We start from the raw sequence: 13,334 nt of genomic DNA on the forward strand, positions 1-13,334 counted from the left end.
AATCTGTGTGTGTGTGTGTGTGTGTGTGTGTGTGTGTGTGTGTGTGTGTGTGTGTATTTGTGTTACACGATCACACACCCTTGCCTGAACAGTGTAACATAAATGCAAATAAACTGATTGATTGACAAGAGAAGTCCTTGGTTAAATACTACAGGAGAGTGAAACTATAATGCAAATCTCTATTTTTTTAAACAACAGTTGCTAATTCAAATAATGCAATTCTAACCAAAATACATGAACTAAATCCAAATTTTAATTCTGATAACCTCTGTAATTTCAACCTAACCAGGAAGATGAAAAAATAAAGAATAAAAAAAGAAACTCTGTGTCTAAACACCCATAGGCTGCACAGGGAATTATTCACTGAGGATAAGAGAAGAAAGCAGTCTTTCAAGAACAGCACCACAAAATATTATGCAGACAAGTAGACCAGACAAATATAAGACAGGTAGTATTCAACAACAGCTCTTATTGATATTTAAAGGGCAACCAGGTCAAAGCTAAGATCTCTGACTCTAAGATAAAGGAGTTCAATTTTCAGAAAACGTTCTGCCAAAAATTAAAAAGGAAGAAGATAATGTTATCAACTGAGATTGTGGCATCTTTGTGGGGCCCTGAAGGCAAAGTCTCTAAATCTCCATCGTGTTTTGCACTGGAGGGATCTTGATTCCATATTACCAGACCACCAGATCTATCACCTCACCAAAAGGAAAAGGGTCAGGTCTATGTGAGAGGGAGAGGGAGCCAGCTTATTAAGGCAGGAAGTAGGGAAACCTCTGAGGGATTTCTGCTGTCATCCAAGTGAAATGATTACCCTCCATGTCAGACTCATTTTTATTTATTTTTTTTTCACTTTTCTACCAAAGAAAAAGTGCCCAGCAGGTAGGAGACACACTCCAGAAGTCCTCACAATACCAGCTAAGAAAAAGAGACACATGAGGTATAAAAAAAGCTGCTCAATCAAATGGATTCATGAATTTCACAACTGAATAGGCCCACAGATTTACTTATTATCTTGAGATTAAAATGAGCCCTTACTCTGGGTTCTTTAGTGACTTGAAGGCTTTGACAATAACTTTTTTTAAATTTTTTTAATGTTTATTTATTTTTGAGAGAGAGACAGACAGCCAGAGCATGAATGGGGGAGGGGCAGAGAGAGAGCGGGAGACACAGAATCTGAAACAGACTCCAGGCTCTGAGCTGTTAGCACAGAGCCCGACGCAGGGCTTGAGCTCCAGAATGGCGAGATCATGACGTGAGCCAAAGTCAGATTTGTAACTGACTGAGCCACCCAGGCGCCCCTGACAATACCTTTTAATTGATAATTTTTTAAGGAAAATGTAAATGTATGATTCCTAACACCGAAACAAACCTATCTAACCAGAATGGCCTTTCTGAGCACCTATTTGTGATTCCTCCTGCCCAGACACTGCACAACAACACTAAGAACAGAAGAAGAAAACAGCTGTTACCCTCATATTGCTTATTAGACCACTACAAGTGAAGTTCTGAACTGGTCAAAGTATAGCTACTATCGCCTTGCAAAAGGAATGAGTGTCTACACCAACGTACACTTAGAAGGCAATGAGAAAAAAAAAAGGAAATCATGATTTCTGAGCCATAAATATGAAGGAGAGTTTAATAATGTATAAGGAAGAGCTTTGGCCTGAACATTGGATTGTGGCTTGATCCTGCCTAGAAGCAGAGGGATAACCCCTGGATATGGAGCACAATACAAGGTAACTTTGCTTGGAGTTTAGGATTAGCTCACCCTGGAGGAGGGGCTTAGGTTGTACAGGTGAGGAACAAGATCTACAGTTGGCACCTATTGCTACCGTGAAGAACATTTTGAGGCTCTGAGTAAAAAAAAATTCAAGATTAAATACTATAATTGAGAATTACTTGCTTTTGAGAGGAGGAGACTGTCATTATCAGCAAGTATTTACAAGGAAGACAGGTTAATTTTGTCTCACAGTGGGGGTGGTAAAGCAAAGGGATTAAGAACAGATTCTAGAGTTACACATACCTTCACTTTAGCCTCAATCCTACCTCTCCTTGCAGTGAAATCCTTGATGTTATTTAATCTTTCTAAACCTCAATTTCCTAACATGTAACCTGGCACTGATAGTTACAGTATTTTCTTAGGGGGTAGAGTGAAAATGCATGTACAGAGGCAGATCTGCTGTGAAGACCATAAAGCTAATGCTTCAGTGTTCCTCATTTGCCCCATGACCCCGGGAGAAGCCCTAGAAATTGTGTATCTGTAATGTTCTATCTACTTCTCAAAGCAGGCTTCCCAATTTGTGTAAGCTTTAGAAAATGTGAATCTACCTGTATGTATATAAACTATCTAGCATATAAATTCATCAAGAAAGTAATAATTACATATTAAAATTATAGTGTTATTCTCTGTATCACATTACTATTGTCATTCTCTCTATGAAACCCAGAGTAATTCCTAGAAGGAAATGACATAGCCAAATTCTTCTGTGGTCTTGGAAAATCACATGACTTTTCTCTGTGAGGTATATTAATTTAGCTATTCTCTAGTATTTTCATTTAAACAGATTGAGAATAAATTTAGAAAAAATAGATTGTCAAATATTTGTGAATTAAAAAAAGACACAAGCAAGAACTTAAACCACCATCTTCTTAGATGTAAAAAGACATTATAATAGGACTTTATTGCCTAATCCAGGCAAGCAGTAGTCTAAGAGACTAGGAGAAAGGAAACTTCCTTAGTAATAAGTTAAAACCAACAGGACTTGTTGATAAATGAATAACAGAAGGCACAATGTTAGGAAAAAAGTAAACAAGAAGGGCTCTTAGGATACTAGTTCAAATTGCCAGGGTGGGATCCAGCAATCTGGGGGTTAACAAGCTTTGCAGGTGATTTTCATGCACACTAAAGTTTGATACCATTAAACTAAAGGAATGGTACCCAGCCAGTCAGGTTGGCTGTGCAGTGAAGAAGAAAACTTGGAATGTGACCCCAAAGCAGAATGAAAACATACTGAGAAAGAGGCAGGAGGCCAGCATAAAGTGATGCCACAAAACATCTGAGACCAAAGATCAAACAAGGAGATTGCATTTGAACAAGTGTCAAAATGGACTGAAAGGTAAGAACTGACAAACTGAAAAATGTCCCTTTGCTTTGACACTTTGGGGAAAACTGATCATAAGTGATCACGAGAGGAAACATTTAATGAAATGCTTGGGATACAAATCAGACTACAGTAGGCTGATGAGCAGTGACACTGAAACCATAAATATTTAGATATTTAAACACACGGATTAAAAGAAATAGGAGGATGATAATGAAAGGGAAGTACTGAGTCAAGGAAGAGGAGGGTTTTGTTTTGTATTTCCCTTTAAACTAGAAAGGATTTAAATAAATCAATATACCGAGAGAAGAAACTAAGGAAAGAGGGGGTTTGGACTCCAAGAAAGAAGACTATAGTGGTTTAAAAAGAGGTATTGTGGGAGAAATTTTAGGAAATCTGTCCAATACATTGGAGGTCAAATGGCTGGAAGAAGAGACATATAAAAATATTGTATATCTATCTATCTATCTATCTCACACATATGCACACACACATTTATGTATGTATCTATGAGAGTTTTCTTAGCTGATGGAAAAATACTGGCCTTCATTCATGACTATGTCGTCCTCTGGTCCTGGCTTAAAGCACCCACATAAACTCTACTGATTTTCCCATTTCCCAAAGAGTACACGTGGAATGTGTGTGATATAGCAGGTGCTGACAGGGATGCTGGTTAAAAGGTAAAAAATTATATAGTCCATGCCATCAATATGATCAAGTTAATATATGGATATGTCCATAGCTTCTATATCTTCTATACCCTGTAACAGGTATCAAGACTAAGTTTAATCTAATAATTTGAATAATTACATAGCACTACTTAAAGGTTCTCTGAAATCCCAACAAGATATTCTCACCTACCCATCCAAATGCCAGTTAAAAGTCCTCTAAATTCAAGTAATTTCTAAGATAACATACTAAATAATAGAACCCACTTATCACTCTCATGAGCAGTTTTCATTTATGCTGCTCTCTCTCTCTCCCTCTCTCTTTCCCTCCCACCTTTCCTCTCTCTCTCTTTTTGGTGGCCCAAATCATTGGACTGAACAGGATGATGGGGGTGGGGTGTCAATAACCAAGGTATGGGTTTTATGTCTATCTGCTGCTTTTTCTTCTCCTTCTTCTTCTCTTTTCCTCCTCCTCATCCTTCTTCTTTTTCTTCTTCTCGTCTTCTTTACTTGAAAAAGAGAGAGAGCACAAGCGCACTAGCAGGGGAGAGGGGCAGAGGGAGAGGGAGCATCTTACCTGGGGCTCTATCCCATGACCCTGGGATCATGACCTGAGCAGAAATCAAAAGTAGGACGCCCAACCGACTGAGCCAGCAGGCTCCCCTATTTCTAGCTTCTTAAGTTTATAAAATCTTCACTTCAGAAGTGCTGCCATGTAGGCAAAAGGTGGAACTTTTTTCCTGCCAGTTGTGACTCCTTTATTCAAGTCCTATTTTCATAGCCCCATCGGCCCCAGGTGCCATCCATCTTCAGCCAGAAAGATTGCTTTATTACCACATTCATCAATTTGTACTCTGGGCTCGAGTTAGAAGTGACTTGGAAAGACAAAACTGTTACCTTAGTAATTGAATATGAAAGTCTTATTAGGATCCACTTTTGCTAATCTGATATGAAAGTCACTAATGTGATATGACTTTAACACTGTATAAGCAACAATAAATTCTGATATGATATGAATATTAATACAATGCAATGGGATACTGCTAATATGTTAATGTGGTTAGATATTACTAACAAGATACAGGGATCTTGATTGAAAAAATTAATATTACTTTACCATAATTCTCTTGAACTGCAGTCACCATGTTCCAAGATAGCCCTTGTCCAGATTTTAAATCATTTGCTTTTTGAGTAATAGACAAAAGTTAAGATTATTTTCATGGTTCAAGTTAAGAAACGTTTGGGAATATGGTAAATAATTGCTATTTGCACTGTTCTTCTTGTAATTCTTTGCATCTATGATTGAGTTACATAAATTATGTAAAATGTAATTTAGACAACAGGTCAGACATCAATATGCCCTTACCTATACTCTGGGAGGAAAGGATAAGAAAAAAGTGGGAGACATGAGCTCTGAGTATCTCTATAAAACACCAAAAAGGCATACACCTGTCATTCACTCAAATATTTCCTCTCCATTATCCTTCCATTTTCAATCCTTTTGTACTCCCTCCTAAAGAGATGCAGTTCTAGGCTTATATCCTGTTACAGGACTCCCTTTCCAATAAATAAACAAACAAACAAACAAATAAATAAATACAGGGGCAAGTTACTGAACATATTATAATAAATCAGTATATATGAATGACCTTCATTTTGCTCCAAGTTTTTGAAAAAAAAATTTTTAATGTTTATTTTTGAGAGAGAGAGAGAGAGGGAGGGAGGGAGAGAAAGAGGGAGGGAGAGAGACATGTAGCATAAGCAAGGGAGAGACAGAGAGGGAGATACAGAATCCAAAGTAGGCTCTAGGATCTGAGATGTCAGCACAGAGCCCAATGCAGGGCTCAAACCCATGAACCGTGAGATCATGACCTGAGCTGAAGTCAGACACTTAAACTGACTTGGACCACCCAGGCGCCCCAGTTTTTTGCTCTAAGTTTTGACAAGTTTTAGTGCTTTAATTATGTTATTACAACATGTCTCAGAACTCATAATAACAAATGTCAGGATATCAGGGCTGAAAATAGTTGGTATACATATCCAGAGAGTGGCCAAAATCTCCACTACCCAGTTCAATCTTTTGGGATTATGCAAACTTGAGCATCTCAACTATAAAGTCTAGTAAATTAAGATACACAATAGCATATCCTATTACAAATATATAAACAGTCAACTAAATTGTGTAAAATCTTGCCAATCCAGGTCTGTATAAAATTTCACAGTTTAGGGTAGCTGGGACCAATCATTCTCACTACTCTAAATTAATTCATTCTACTGGTACACTTTTGTAACAAGAAAAATTAACCATAGATTATTATAAATGAACTCAATAGAGGGCTGGGATTGGGGTGACTAGTATATAATAACTATATTTGGAGGTTACTGCTGTTATTTAAAAATAATGCATAATAGAGAAAGGAAGTCAGTTCTAAACCCAAAGATCTGGTGGGCTGATAAAAAATTGGGCCTTCTGGTTGGTTGTGACATTTATCTTTGACACAAGGTAGAAGTTAAGTTGAATTCACATGTAATTTTGTAAACCCTTTAGCAAATCAAAAATGTTAACAACAAAAGTTTTCTCCATCTTGTCTCCATACCAAAAATTTGCAACTCCAAATGTAGGCTACAGTAATAAATGCTTTCCTCTTATGCCTGCATCATCTGAATAGATATAAGTAATAAATGCATGACAACAAATATTTACATTTAATTAGCAATGAAAAAAAGTAATAATAGGGGGGAAAATCTCTAACCTTTTCTTTCAATTGGAAAAAAGGATTGAGTAGTTAAGAGGACTGAGTTATTGATTATTTTCTCTATTATTACCATGGTGTCATCAGTTTCAGAATGTTTAGAACTGATTAGTAGTGATGCCAAATTCCACCATATCAGCTGTTAACATATTATTTTTCAGAAACAATTATCAAAAGGAAAAGTTAATATGTTGAATCCAGACAACAGAATATCTCTTCTTGGGGTGCCTGGGTGGCTCAGTGGTTAAGCATCCAACTCTTGGTTTTGGCTCAAGTGATGATCTCATGGTTTCATGAGTTTCAGCCTTGTGTGGGGCTCTGCACCAGCAGTGTAGAGCCTGCTTGGAATTTTCTCTTCCCCTCTCTCTCTGCCCTTCCCCCACTCATGCTGTCTCTTTCTCAAAATAAATGAATAAACAAAAATAATATCTCTTCTTCAAAAACTAACCATTTTATTTAATGAACATAAATTAAAAACAAACAAAAAAAAATAGAAAGCTTTCCCAGCAGAAAATGGGACAAACCTCTTGCTGTTGCCCACAACATCAGTAACTAAATAGAACAAGAGATCCTGATGTGATGTCAAATTTCCAAAAGTTGTTCCCATTCTAGATAAATATAAACAAAATTAAAACCAAACAAATGTCCTGAAAATTTTCACTTTCTGCTAATCTACACAGAAACAAATAGAGAAATCACCATATATATACATATATATATATACACACACACACATATATATACATATATGTGTGTATATATATATGTATATATATGGTTTTAGACATTGTAGAGGGCATTTAATGATATCTATATTTCCTTTATTACTTTATTACTTTTTTCATTGCATTTCCTTTATTACTAAGGAATTTGAGCATCATTTCATATGTTCACTTACCATTTTAATATTCGTTTTGTAATAGGTATTCAGGATTCTTTACAGATACACACACACACACACACACACACACACACACACACACACGGGCTATATACTTTTTTCAGTTTTATGTGCTTCCAATATCTTTTCCCACAGTAAAACTTGAATCCCACCCATTTAATGTTTCTTAAGTAGACATTCTTAATGTCACGGTAGGCAAAAAGTGAATCGTTTCATTAATACTTCCTATCTTTGAATCCTTCTACTTCTTTCCCTGCCCCAAGGTTACAAAGATATTTTTATATATATATTGTGTTTTTCTTCAATACTTAGATATCTTACACCCGTCATGTATGGGATGAGATAGCAGTCAAGTTTGCATTTTGTTTCTATATACACATCCAACTGACTCTATAACATTTATTGACATGACATTCCATTCTTCACTACTTGGTAGTGCCACTTCTGTTATTTAATGAACGTATGTATTAAATGAATGTCTGTATTCTATGAATGGTAGACTTTCTACGCTCTCCCTTTTGTTTAATTAGACTATATATTTATACTTGTACCAAATCACACTCTTCTAATTACTTTAGAATATAGTTAGCTGAATTTAAGGCATCCCAAATCATCCTTTACTTTCAGGACTATCCTCATGCTTCTTAGCTGTTTGGATTTCCATATATATTTTAGAACCAAATTCTCAGTTTCTCTTCAAAATATATGAAATTTTTATTGAAATTATCTTGAGTATTAAGACTAATTTGAGGGTAATTTGAAATGTTCAGAATATTTAGAATTTCTGGCACACAAAGAAAGGCATTCTCTACATTCATTTACGGTATCTTTAATTTTTCTCACTAATGTTTTACAGTTTTCTGGTAGAAGCCTTGCATATTTTGTTAGATTTACTTTTAGTGATTACTTCTTAATGTTGTTAAAACTGATATGCTTGTTGTTAATTTGATTATCTGTGTGTTGCTCAGTATATAGAAATATCATTATATTTTGTATAGTAGCCTTGTATCCAGCAACATGGCTAAACTCATTTCTTAATTCCAATAATAAACTATAGAATTTATTTGTTTGTTTGTTTTTTAGCTTACACAATAGTATTGCTAAGCTTCAATAATCAAATGAAATTAGATACCACTTCCAGTATGGACATTCCTCAAGTTAAAAATAGAAATACTGTATGATCCAACAATCCCACTTCTGGACATATATCCAAAAGAAATGAATTAAGGACATTGAAGAGGTGTCTGCCTTCTTACATTGACTGCAACATTACTCACAATAGTCAACATCTGGAAAAAAGCTAAATGTCTGTCAAGAGATTAATGGGTAAAGAAGATGTAGGAAAAAAATATACACATACATACGTATATATGCATATACATATGTACACACACATATAAAATGTTCATGTTCAGTCATGAGAAAAAGGAAATACTTTCATTTGCAACAACATGGATGAACCTCAAGGACACTGCACTCAGTAAAATAAGTCAGACAGAGAAAGACAAATACTATATGGTATCCCTTACATGTGGAATCTAAAAAGGACAACTCACATAATATAATGGCAGCTACCAGAGGCTGGGAGGTCAGGAAAATGGGGAGATGCTGATCAAAGGGTAAAACTTTCAGTTACAAGACAAATATGTTTTGGGAAGCTAATGCACAACATGATGATTATAGTTAACAATACTTCATAGTTAACAATATTGCATTATATATTTTCAAGTTGCAAAGAAAGTGGGTCTTAAATATTTTCACCACAAAAAAAAAAATGGTAATTTATGCTATGTGATGGAGGTGCTAGCTAACTCTATGGTGGTAATCATTTTCCAATATCTTAAGAGTGGAAAATCAACACACTGCACACCCTAAAATTACATAATGTTATATACCAATTATATCTCAATAAAGCTGGGGGAAAAAATCTTAAACATATATATGCATTTGACTCTATAAAATTTCCCTTGATCACCGATTTAATTCTATCTTGCAAATTCCAATACATAACATTTTATTATCATTTAGCTCAAAATGTTTTCTGGTATTCATTTTTAGTTACTCATTGATTTTGTGGACATTTCAATATGTATATCTTAATTTCTTTTTTTTTCCCTTATGTAGATCGATCTTTCTTTTTCTTTCTTATTTCCTCCCTTCCTCCCTTCCTCCCTTCCTCCCTTCCTTCCTTCCTTCCTTCCTTCCTTTCCTTCCTTCCTTCTTTTTCTTTCTCTTCTTTAAATCTATTATTTAGCATATAGTGTAAAAATATTTCTCTTCCTTCTTTCTCTCCTTTAAATCCATTATTTAACATATAGTGTAATAATGGTCTCAGAAACAGAATTTAGTGACTCACCACTTACATCTAACACCCAGTGCTCATCCCAACAGGTGCCCTCCTTAATGTCCGTCACCTATTTAGCCCATCCCCCCACCCAACATCCCTCCAGCAACTCTAGGTTTATTCTCTGTATTTATGAGTCTCTTTTGGTTTGCTTGTTTTTATCTTTTATTTTTCCTTCCCTTTCCCTATGTTCATCTGTTTTGTTTATTAAATCCCACATATGAGTGAAGTAATATATTTGTCTTTCTCCAACTGACTTCTTTCTATCAGCATAATACACTCTACTTTCACGAATGTTATAGCAAATGACAAGATTTCATTATTTTTGATCACCGAGTAATATTCTACTGTATATATAAACTGCATCTTCTTTATCCAATCATCATCAGTCAATGGACCTTTGGGCTCTTTCCATAAATTGGCTGTTGTTGATAGTGCTGCTATAAACATTGGGGTACATGTACCCCTTCAAATCAGCATTTTTGTATCTTTTGGATAAATATCTAGTAGTGCAATTGCTGGGTTGTAGGGTAGTTCTATTTTTAAGTTTTTGAGGAACCTCCATACTGTTTTCCAGAGTGGTTGCACCAGTTTGCATTCCCACCAAGGGTGCAAAAAGTTTCCCCTTTATCCACATCCTCACCAACATCTGTTGTTGCCTGAGTTGTTAATTTTAGCCATTCCCACAGGTGTGAGGTGGTATCTCATTGTGGTTGTAATTTGTATTTCCCTGATGATGAGTGATGTTGAGCATCTTTTCATGTGTCTGTTAGCCATATGGATGTCTTCTTTGGGAAAGTGTCTGTTCATGTCTTCTGCCCATTTCTTCACTGCATTATTTGTTTTTGGGTGTTGAATTTGATAAGTTCTTTACAAATTTTGGAAACTAACCCTTTATCTGATATGCCATTTGCAAATATATCTTAATTTCTAAATATATCTAATTATCTCTTTGATGTTGATTTCCAGCTTAAATTTATTATGACAGAGAACATATTGTGTATGATTTCAGTCCCTCAGATTTTGTTGAGATCTGGTTTATGAATAATTTAATGTATTGGGATTTTACCAGAAATTCTACCCATGATAAGCTTTCCATGCCAACTGTTAATGTTTTGATCGTGTAGCCTCCCATGAATATCAAAAGCACTTCTCAGACTCTCTGCTGCTTCTCCTAAAATTGGCAAGTATTTACTCTAGTGGAAAATAGTGTTCCAAATACCTGCTTAATTTTCTTTTTTGGGTTCTTGTTCTAGTGATATGTTACTACCTTGTTATTTAAGTATATTATAAAATATATAATCTACATAAATATGTATTTAAATAACAATAAAGAATCTACTTCTATATTATTGTATATGATATATAATATGTATTCCTATTTCTAAATTTTTATATTTTTTCAAATGTGAGTAATGGCCCATATTACCCAGCCTAACAATGGTTTCTCTATAGCTCTTGATGTTCTTAATTGTACCCTTTCTATCTCTTTAAGCTTATGTGAAACTTTCTTAAAAAATTACTCAGCAAGACCTTCCACATCACTAATTTTCTTGTGTGCTGTGCTCATTTTTTATGATATGTCATCTACTGACTACTTAATTTTTATTGTTTTGGTTTCTGTCAATTGTATTTTTTTCATACAAGATCTTTAATTAGTTCTATTTTATTAATCTCATTTTTTAGATGAAATATCCCTGAAAATACAAATCAAAACCACACTGAGAGACCACCTTACACCTGTCAGAATAGCTAACATTAACAACTCAGGCAACAACAGATGTTGGTACGGATGCGAAGAAAGAGGATCTCTTTTGCACTGCTGGTGGGAATTCAAGCTGGTGCAGCCACTCTGGACAACAGTACAGAGGTTGCTCAAAAACTTAAAAATAGAACTACCCTATGACCCAGCAATTGCAATACTAGGTATCTATCCAAGGGATACAGGTATGCTGTTTCAAAGGGACATATGCACCCCCATGTTTATAGCAGCACTATCAACAATAGCCAAAGCATGGAAAGAGTCCTAATGTCCATCAATGGATGAATGGATAAAGAAGATGTGGTATATATATATATATATATATATATATATATATATATATAAAGAAGAAGATAAAGAAGATAAAAAAGATGTGGTATATATATATATATATATATATATATATATATATATATATACCCACATATACAATGGAGTATTACTCAGCAATCAAAAAGAATGAAATCTTGCCATTTGCAACTACGTGGATGGACCTAGAAGGTATTATTATGCTAAGAGAAATTAGTCAGAGAAAGACAAATATCATATGACTTCACTCATATGAGGACTTTAAGATACAAAACAGATGAACATAATGGAAGGGAAGCAAAAATAATATAAAAACAGGGAGGGGGACAGAACATAAGAGACTCTTAAATATGGAGAACAAACAGAGGGTTACAGGAAGTGTGTGGGAGGGGGGATGGGCTAAATGGGTGAGGGGCATTAAGGAATCTACTCCTGAAATCATTGTTGCACTATATACTAACTTGGATGCAAATAAAAAAAAAAAAAGAAGAAGAAGAAAAAGAAGAAATATTATCCCTGAGCCCTACCAGAATATTGTGTGTAGTATTCATTTACTTTTTCCTTGGCTATAACCTATTTCATTTGTGGCAGGTTGTTTGCTTTTTTCTATGAATTATAGTGAGCCTTGATTTTGTCACCACTTCTGTAGTTGAGAAACTTTGTACATCTATTTGCTTACATCTTTGGATCAGGTTGCCTTCTTGGAGGAAATGGTTCAGAGGTCCCCCTTTGCCTTGCATTCTATAATGTATTCAGAGAGAATCAGAAAGGGAAAGAAAAGATTAATGGTTTGGATGTCCTTTAATTTCCCACAAAACATCACCAGCACCTGGAGGGCCATTCTGTCATCAAATCCTGGACTGCATACCGTCTCCAGCAGACAATCAGCCCAGTTACTACTCATAGCACTAGGACAGTATGAGTCATCAGTGACCAACGTGTCTGACTACTGTCACTCTGGCACCTACACTCAACACACTGCTTCTTTCTGTGCTGGTCCCTATCTTGCTCCAAGCTCCACCACTCAGGAAATAGCTCACGTCATGTCTCCTATCTAGGTTCTTCCCCTGCTGGCCAAGGGCCGTTTCTCCTTTAGTTTTATCTTCTGTTTTTCTCCTTTTAAAGATCCTATGTAGTTTCCACTCCTCTAAAATTATTATATCAGTTTTAGTGTGTTTTATATTTATTTTTCCTTTTATTAATCTTTTCTACTATTTCTGTAAATGTGGCATGAGAAAAAGATTCTGTAGGATAAACACAGCATGATATATTGAAATGAAAATGTTCTCTAGACAAGAATGATTTAAAGAGCTGAAAACAATAGGATGTTTCAGAGAGGACCAGCATGCCTATGAAGCATAGTCCTAGACAGTCACTACAATGAGAGACACTAAAAAACAAGGGTCAATATATGGAATCAAAGCACCAGGGGAATGGAGAGAAATACTGAGAGGAAGTGGAGAGTAGGGGTGGTAGGAAACTTACACTGGCAG

The sequence above is a fragment of the Lynx rufus genome, unplaced genomic scaffold (genome assembly GCF_022079265.1).
Source record: "Lynx rufus isolate CCGP_SWC_20201006 ecotype Redwood Valley unplaced genomic scaffold, mLynRuf1.p SCAF_22, whole genome shotgun sequence".
Taxonomy (NCBI): domain Eukaryota; kingdom Metazoa; phylum Chordata; class Mammalia; order Carnivora; family Felidae; genus Lynx; species Lynx rufus.